Raw genomic sequence first — 8,322 nt, 5'->3', positions numbered from 1 at the left:
CTGCGTCACCCCGCACATCTGTCTCTCGAGCGAGGCAGCTGAGATGGAGGAAGCTCGATTCCCCGCCTTGGAGATCCTTATCACTCACTGCTCTACCCACCCTGACTCGCTGCCTGTGTCGCACTCACACGTGGCTGAACGCGGGGCGCGGTGAGGGGTTGAGCGCCTCAGCACGGAAACTCCTCCCCCCCCCCCCCCCCCCCCCCCCCCCCGCTCAGAATCCTCCATCCGCCCTGCACTCTACCTCCGGATCGAACCTGTCCCTGATCAGCGGCAGCGGGGGGGAATCTATCCGAATCCAGCTCCTCCATTTCACCCACGTCCATTTTCCGTTTGGCTCTGTTCTGTTTGATCTCCACGGGGGACGGGCGTGGCTAACTGGGCCCCAATGTTCATCGTCCATCCCTAACTGCCCTTCCAGGAGGTTGGCGGCGCGTTGCCCCCTTGGATCCCCTCCGCCCGACACACCCACCCAAGAGGTTAGCGGACAGGGGTGTGGACAGGAGTCACGTAGCGGATCAGAGCGGGTAAGAAATGGCGTTCAGTCGCCGCCTGACCTTCTTGTCGCTTGACGGACAAGCCCCTTCGATGGCGGCCATCTTTTTCCTCCAACCTTTGTCTTCTGATTCTTTCCTCTCAAAACTTGGAGCTCGGTTTTCTCGGTTCTCTTGCTGAACCCAGGTCTTTATCGTGAAGCCTCACCTTCGGCTGTGGTTTTGTTGTTGTTTGTAAGATGTTAGCCAGGGACAGATGTAGAGTTTGTGGTTGGAACCCTCCCAAGCCAGTCCACGCAAACATTTCGCTGCCGTGCTAATTAATTTTCTTTCCGCGGTTTGCCAACATTCTTGGCAGAAGTCCCACATTTATCTCAACGTCCAGCCTCAATCTGGTTCAATCTATCTCCCTCCCCTCTGAAACCAGAGGCAATTTTACCTCCCACCCCCTCCCTTGCCCGTCGATCTCCTAAACGCCACCGCTCTTCTCAACGTAAAGAGTACCTCCGTAGAGAAATAGATATCTCAACCTGTCCCCTCTTTCCCGCCTCATCTCGAGGAGAGACTGGGAGAAGCTGGGATCGTTCCCCTCGGAGCGGAGAAGGTTCAGGGGGAGATTGAATCGAGGCGTTCAGAATCACGAGGGGGAGGGGAGGGTGTTTGGATGGAGTGAATGAGGAGAAAGTGTTTCCAGTGACAGGAGGCTCGGTAACCAGAGGGGACACAGATTGAAGAGAATCGGGAAAAGAACCAGAGGGGGGGAGATGAGGGGAATTTTATTTTGGACACACAGCGAGTTGTTGTGATCTGGAAGGCGCTGCCTGAAAGGGCGCGGGAAGCAGATTCAACAGGAACTTTCAAAAGGGGCAATTGGGGAAATACTGGAAGGGGGAAAATTTACAGGGAGAGCGGGAGAGAGAGTGGGGAATAATTGGAGAGATCTTTCAAAGAGCTAGCACAGGGATGGTGGACCGAATGACCCCCTCCTGTGCCGAGAGATTACACTGTGGTCTGGATGAGTTGGTCAGTGTCGGTGATCGTGGCACAGGAGTTGAGATGTTGCGTGAAGATTTTGGAACCAACAGATATCGAATTGAGAGAAAGAGAACAGAAAAAATACAATCGAAACAAGTGTGCATTGATGTAGCACCTTCCCGGATCCCCGAGACGCACCAACCCACCGCACAGTTAAAATCTAACACCGGGGACACACTACGTGCTGAGACAGACAGTGTAGAGAATCGGGAATAAGTCGGCCGTGAAGGAGGTCCGTTCCTTCGCGAGTCTTTGATTTATGTTTTTGAGCCACACACATATTTACACCGGGGTAAACGTCGCTGAAACACTTCGAGCAGCGATTCGGGCAGATGTTTCAGATTTTGAGAAGTTGAGTCACTATCTGATTTCGCTGGTGGTCTCTGGAACAGAGGCAGGTGCAGACCCCACTCTCGCTCGGAAACTGCTTCTGACGGAACCAGCGAGGGTCGGCTGTAAGCCTTCCAGTCAAAGCGACCTTTCCGTTCCGAGGCCCTCTCCGCCCCTGTTCTTGCCCCCTGGTTCAGATCCTCGTGGCCAGACCCCCACTTTGCCCCCCCCCCATCTCCTCACAGCCCCTCCCGTATCCCTTAATACCCCCCACCCCCAGCTCGAAGAGTCAGAACCCAGCCATCTGCCTCTCCCGGGTTGAAAATGAGCGACTGGACCCCAGACCCTCTGCCGAAGACACTTCCCAAATCTCCTTCTGCCCTCTCTTCGTGTCTCAAAGTCTTCTCTAATTCCATTCCTAAAATCTGGGTGGCACGGTGGCACAGTGGTTAGCACTGCTGCCTCACAGCGCCAGGGACCCGGGTTCGATTCCTGGCTCGGGTCACTGTCTGTGTCTGCTTGGGTTTCCTCCGGGTACTCCGATTTCCTCCCACAGTCCAAAAATGTGCAGGTTAGGTGGATTGGCCATGCTAAATTGCCCCTTGGTGTCCAAAGATGTAGGTTAGGTGGATTGGCCATGCTAAATTGCCCCTTAATGTCCAAAACTGTGCAGGGTACGTGGATTGGCCATGCTAAATTGCCCCTTAGTGTCCAAAGATGTGCAGGTTAGGTGGATTGGCCATGCTAAATTGCCCCTTAGTGTCCAAAGATGTGCAGGGTACATGGATTGGCCATGCTAAATTGCCCCTTAGTGTCCAAAGATGTGTAGGTTAGGTGGATTGGCCATGCTAAATTGCCCCTTAGTGTCTAAAGATGTGTAGGTTAGGTGGATTGGCCATGCTAAATTGCCCCTTAGTGTCTAAAGATGTGTAGGTTAGGTGGATTGGCCATGCTAAATTGCCCCTTAGTGTTCAAAGATGTGTAGGTTAGGTGGATTGGCCATGCTAAATTGCCCCTTAATGTCCAAAGATGTGTCGTTTCGGGGGATTGGCCATGCTAAATTTTGGGAACATTGATCACAATTCTGTAAGTTTCAAGATACTTGGAGAAAAGAATAGAAGTCGTCCCAGAGTGAAAGTACCTAACTGGGGGAAGGCTAACTACGACAGAATTAGGCAGGAGCTAGGGAATGTAGACTGGGGACAGCTGTTTGAGGGTGAACCCACACCCAATATGTGGGAGTCTTTTAAAAGTCAGTTGTTAACAATTCAGGACAAGTCTGTCCCTGTACAAATGAAGGATAAAGATGGCAAGATTCAGGAACCCTGGATGATGAGAGAGATTGTGAGCTTAGTGAATAAGAAGGAGGCATACATAAATTCCAGGAAATTGAAAAAGTATAAGGATCTTGAAGAATCCAAAGAGAGCAGGAAAGACCTTAAACAGGGACTCAGGAGGGAAGAAAGGGCTATGAAATGTCTTTGGCAGGCAGGATTAAGGAGAATCCCCACACTTTTTAATGTGTATATAAGGAGGAAGTGAGTAGCTAAGGAAAGGGTGGGTCCACTCGAGAACAGTGGAAGGAAACAGTGTGTGTGGAGCCAGATGAGGTGGGCGAGGTCCTTAACGAGTACTTTGCATCAGGATTCACAAAGGAGAAGGATGTGGTGGATGGTGAGTGTAGAAAGGAAGATGTTGACATTCTAGGATGTGTTGAGATAAAAAGGGAGGAGGTCTTGGAGGTTTCGAAAAACATTAGGGTGGACAAGTCCCCAGGGCCAGATAGGATCTATCCCAGAATACTGAGAGGCGAGGGAAGAAATTACTGAGGCCTTGGCCAAAATCTTTGTATCTCTTCAGTCACGGGAGAGATACCGGAGGATCGGAGAGTAGCTCACATCGTTCCTCTGTTTAAGAAAGGCAGGAGAGAGAATCCGGGAAATTACAGGTTGTGAACCTTACATCAGCGGTGGGGAAATTATTGGAGAAGATTCTGAGGGACAGGATGTACTCACATCTGGATGAGAACAGGCTTATTAGCGATAGGCAGCATGGTTTTGTGAAGGGGAGGTCGTGTTTCACAAACTTGATTGAGTTCTTTGAGGAAGTAACAAAAAAATGTTGACCAGGGCAGTGGATGTTGTTTACATGGACTTTAGTAAAGCCTTCGATAAGGTTCCTCATGGCAGGCTGATACAGAAGTGAATTCATGTGGGATCCAAGGTGAGCTGGTAAGATGGATACAGAACTGGCTTAGGGAGAACGTACAGACTCCACACAGACAGTGACCCAAGCCGGGAATCGAACCTGGATCCCTGGCGCTGTGAGGCAGCAGTGCTAACCACTGTGCCACCCGTGGCGATCTTGGGGTAATTATTCACTGATACCTGAAGGTGGCAGAGCAGGCGAAGAGGATGGTTAAGAAGGCAGATGGGACCCTGGCTTTTATCAGTCGTGGCATAGAGTATAAAAACAAGGAGGTAATGTTGGAGTTGTACAGAGCGTTGGTGAGGCCACAGCTGGAGTGTTGTGTGTGCGGTTCTGCTCACCTCACCTGCCTGGGATGGAGCTTTTGAGCCTATGAGGAGAGACGAGATGGACTTGGATTGTTTTCTCTGGAGCAGAGACGGCTGAGGGGGGACCTGATTGAGGTGTATAAGGGGGTGTTTTGAGGGGGTGTACCTTGAAGGATTTGAGGAAGAATTTCTTCTCCCAGAGAGTGGAGAATCTTTGGAATTCCTTATCCCAGGAATGTGTGGGGGTCGGATCCTTGAACATTTCCGAGGCTGGGATCGGTAGGATATTTAATCAGTCGGGAGGGATTGAGGGTGACGGAGGTCAGGGGAGAAAGTGAACTTTAGTGAGTGTTGGCTCAGCTATGATCTTATCAACTGGTTGAAGGGCTGAACGGCCTCCTCCTGTTCCTTATGGTCTTATGGAACAGTCGCCCAATGTTAATTGGAAAATACAGGCTAATTTCCAAGTGTGTGGTCTCAGCCCAAAGCCAGACGGGATAGTCTTCAGCAGTGACCTGTCAGAACACAATGGACAGATGCTGAATCAATAACCCTCTCAGGGTCTGAAAGGTTTCCACCGAGTCGCCTCGCATTCTTCAAAACTCCAACGGATACAAACCGAACCTCCCCGACCTCTCATAAAACCCGTTCCTGGTATTAGCCTAGGAAACCTTCTCTGAGCCGCTTCCAACACACGGACATCTTTCCTTCAATAAGGAGACCGATATTGTACACAATACTCCAAATGTGATCTCACCAACGCCCCGTACAACTGCAGTGTAACCTCCCGACTCTTGTAATCAATTCCCCTCACGATAAAGAATAACATTCTCTGAGCTTTCCTCGTTACTGACTGTAGCTGTAGACCAGCCCAATGTGATCCATGCACTGGGACCTCATAATGCTCCAACATCTCCTGGCCATCGCCGGGCCTCCAGTATCTGCTCATCTTTCTTGCTCAGAGGAGTTCCTGGTCTGTCACAGGAAGAGGAGGAGGCCATTCAGCCCACCGAGGCCTGCTCCACCATTCCATACTATCCTGGCCCATTTGGAGAGTCAGAGACGCGATGGGCCGAATGGCCTCCTCCTGCCCCAGAACAATTCTGCCAAGTGTTGGCATTTTGTGATCTGGAAGGCGCTGCCTGAAAGGGGCGGTGGAAGCTGATTCAATCGGAACTTTCAAAAGGAGCAATTGGGGAAATACTGGAAGGGGGAAAATTTACAGGGAGAGCGGGAGAGAGAGTGGGGATTGAATGGATGGATCTTGTGGAGGGTTAGCACAGGGCAGGATGGGCTGAATGGCCTCCTCCTGCACTGGGAGATTCTTAAAAAACATCACTGTCTGGTGAAATATCTGATATTATCTCGGAAATGTTTGACATTTATTTCTTGAGTTCTGCGTCTTGATCTCACTTCGTGTTGATGTCTTATCTTTAATCATGTTTTGTACATACGCACATCTGAATTAGAAACAGGAGGAGGCCACTCAGCCCCTTAGAGCCTGCTACCCCGCTCAATAAAACCATGGCCCATCTGATTGTAACCTCGACCCCTCATTCACCCCGATAACCTTTCACCCCCGATAACCTTTCACCCCCGATAACCTTTCACCCCCGATAACCTTTCACCCCCAATAACCTTTCACCCCCAATAACCTTTCCCCCCCCCTCATCAATCGAGAATCTTTCTGGTTCTGCCTCATAAATATTCGCAGACTCAACTCCCACCGTCTTCTGAGGAAGAGAGTTCCGGAAACTCCGCCCACTCCCCCTGAGAGAAAACATTTCTCCCACCTCCGTCTGAAATGGGCCGCCCTTTATTTTTAAACAGTGACCCCCTCTCTCCGTCCCGGTTCCAGATTCTCCCACAAGAGGGAACATCCTCTCCACATCCACCCTGTCAATAACCCCCTCAGGATCTGAAAGGTTTCCACCGAGTCGCCTCTCACTCTCCCAAACTCCAGCGGGTACAAACCGAACCTCCCCGACCTCTCCTCATAAAACTCCCCGTCCATTCCTGGTGTTAGTCTGGGAAACCTTCTCTGAGCCGCTTCCAACACACGGACATCTTTCCTTCAATAAGGAGACCGATACTGTACACAATACTCCAGATGTGATCTTACCAACGCCCCGTACAACTGCAGCGTAACCTCCCGACTCTTGTAATCAATTCCCCTCACGATAAACAAAAGCATTCTCTGAGCTTTTCTCGTTACTGACTGTACTTGTATCCCAGCCCAATGTGATTCATACACTGGGACCTCATAATGCTCCAACATCTCCTGGCCATCGCCGGGCCTCCAGTATCTGCTCATCTTTCTTGCTCAGAGGAGTTCCTGGTCTGTCACAGGAAGAGGAGGAGGCCATTCAGCCCACCGAGGCCTGCTCCACCATTCCATACTATCCTGGCCCATTTGGAGAGTCAGAGACGCGATGGGCCGAATGGCCTCCTCCTGCCCCAGAACAATTCTGCCAAGTGTTGGCATTTTGTGATCTGGAAGGCGCTGCCTGAAAGGGGCGGTGGAAGCAGATTCAATCGGAACTTTCAAAAGGAGCAATTGGGGAAATACTGGAAGGGGGAAAATTTACAGGGAGAGCGGGAGAGAGAGTGGGGATTGAATATCTGATATTATCTCGGAAATGTTTGACATTTATTTCTTGAGTTCTGCGTCTTGATCTCACTTCGTGTTGATGTCTTATCTTTAATCATGTTTTGTACATACGCACATCTGAATTAGAAACAGGAGGAGGCCACTCAGCCCCTTAGAGCTGCTACCCCGCTCAATAAAACCATGGCCCATCTGATTGTAACCTCGACCCCTCATTCACCCCGATAACCTTTCACCCCCGATAACCTTTCACCCCCAATAACCTTTCACTCTCTCATCAATCGAGAATCTTTCTGGCTCTGCCTTATAAATATTCGCAGACTCAACGCCCACTGCCTTCTGAGGAAGAGAGTTCCGGAAACTCCACCCACTCCCCCGAGAGAAAACATTTCTCCCACCTCCGTCTTGAAATGGGCCGCCCCTTATTTTTAAACAGTGACCCCCCCTCTCCGCCCCGGTTCCAGATTCTCCCACAAGAGGGAACATCCTCTCCACATCCACCCTGTCAATAACCCCCTCAGGATCTGAAAGGTTTCCACCGAGTCGCCTCTCACTCTTCCAAACTCCAGCGGATACAAACCGAACCTCCCCGACCTCTCCTCATAAAACACCCCGCCCATTCCTGGTGTTAGTCTGGGAAACCTTCTCTGAGCCGCTTCCAACACACGGACATCTTTCCTTCAATAAGGAGACCGATACTGTACACAATACTCCAAATGTGATCTCACCAACGCCCCGTACAACTGCAGTGTAACCTCCCGACTCTTGTAATCAATTCCCCTCACGATAAAGAATAACATTCTCTGAGCTTTCCTCGTTACTGACTGTAGCTGTAGACCAGCCCAATGTGATTCATTCACTGGGACCTCATAATGCTCCAACATCTCTTGGCCATCGCCGGGCCTCCAGTATCTGCTCATCTTTCTTGCTCAGAGGAGTTCCTGGTCTGTCACAGGAGGAGGAGGAGGCCATTCCGCCCACCGAGGCCTGCTCCACTATTCCATACTATCCTGGCTGATTGGGCATTCCAATGGCCTTTAACCCCCCTCCATAATCCTTCACATTACCGTCTCAGTCTCTCAATCTCTGCTTTGAACAGACTCAGGGACTGAGCTCCCTCTGGGAATTCCAAAGGTTCCCCACCCTCTGGGTGAAGGAATGTCTCCTCATCTCGGTTCTCAGTGGCTTCCCCCTTATTCTCAAATTATTCCCCCCGGTTCCAGACTCCCCCCGAACAAGGGAAACATCTTCCCCACACCTCCCCCTGTTTATTCCCTGTAAGTATTTTGTACGTTTCAATGAGATCCCCTCTCATTCTTCTAAACTCCAGAGAATACAG

At 50.6% G+C, this 8,322-nt stretch overlaps 1 protein-coding gene across 1 annotated transcript in view; it reads left to right on the top strand.

Annotated features, from left to right (window-relative positions):
* Positions 1-297: 297 nt before the first annotated feature.
* LOC144488604 (antigen WC1.1-like) overlaps positions 298-8,322 on the top strand; it is a gene marked incomplete at its 3' end in the record, with an annotated part of 65,181 nt that continues 57,156 nt past the window's right edge. The window contains exon 1 of the mRNA XM_078206665.1: positions 298-527. The remainder of the gene's footprint in view (positions 528-8,322) is intronic.

Source organism: Mustelus asterias, unplaced genomic scaffold (assembly GCF_964213995.1).
Source record: "Mustelus asterias unplaced genomic scaffold, sMusAst1.hap1.1 HAP1_SCAFFOLD_1703, whole genome shotgun sequence".
In the NCBI taxonomy this organism is placed as follows: domain Eukaryota; kingdom Metazoa; phylum Chordata; class Chondrichthyes; order Carcharhiniformes; family Triakidae; genus Mustelus; species Mustelus asterias.
This window is presented reverse-complemented; position numbering and strand designations above follow the sequence as displayed.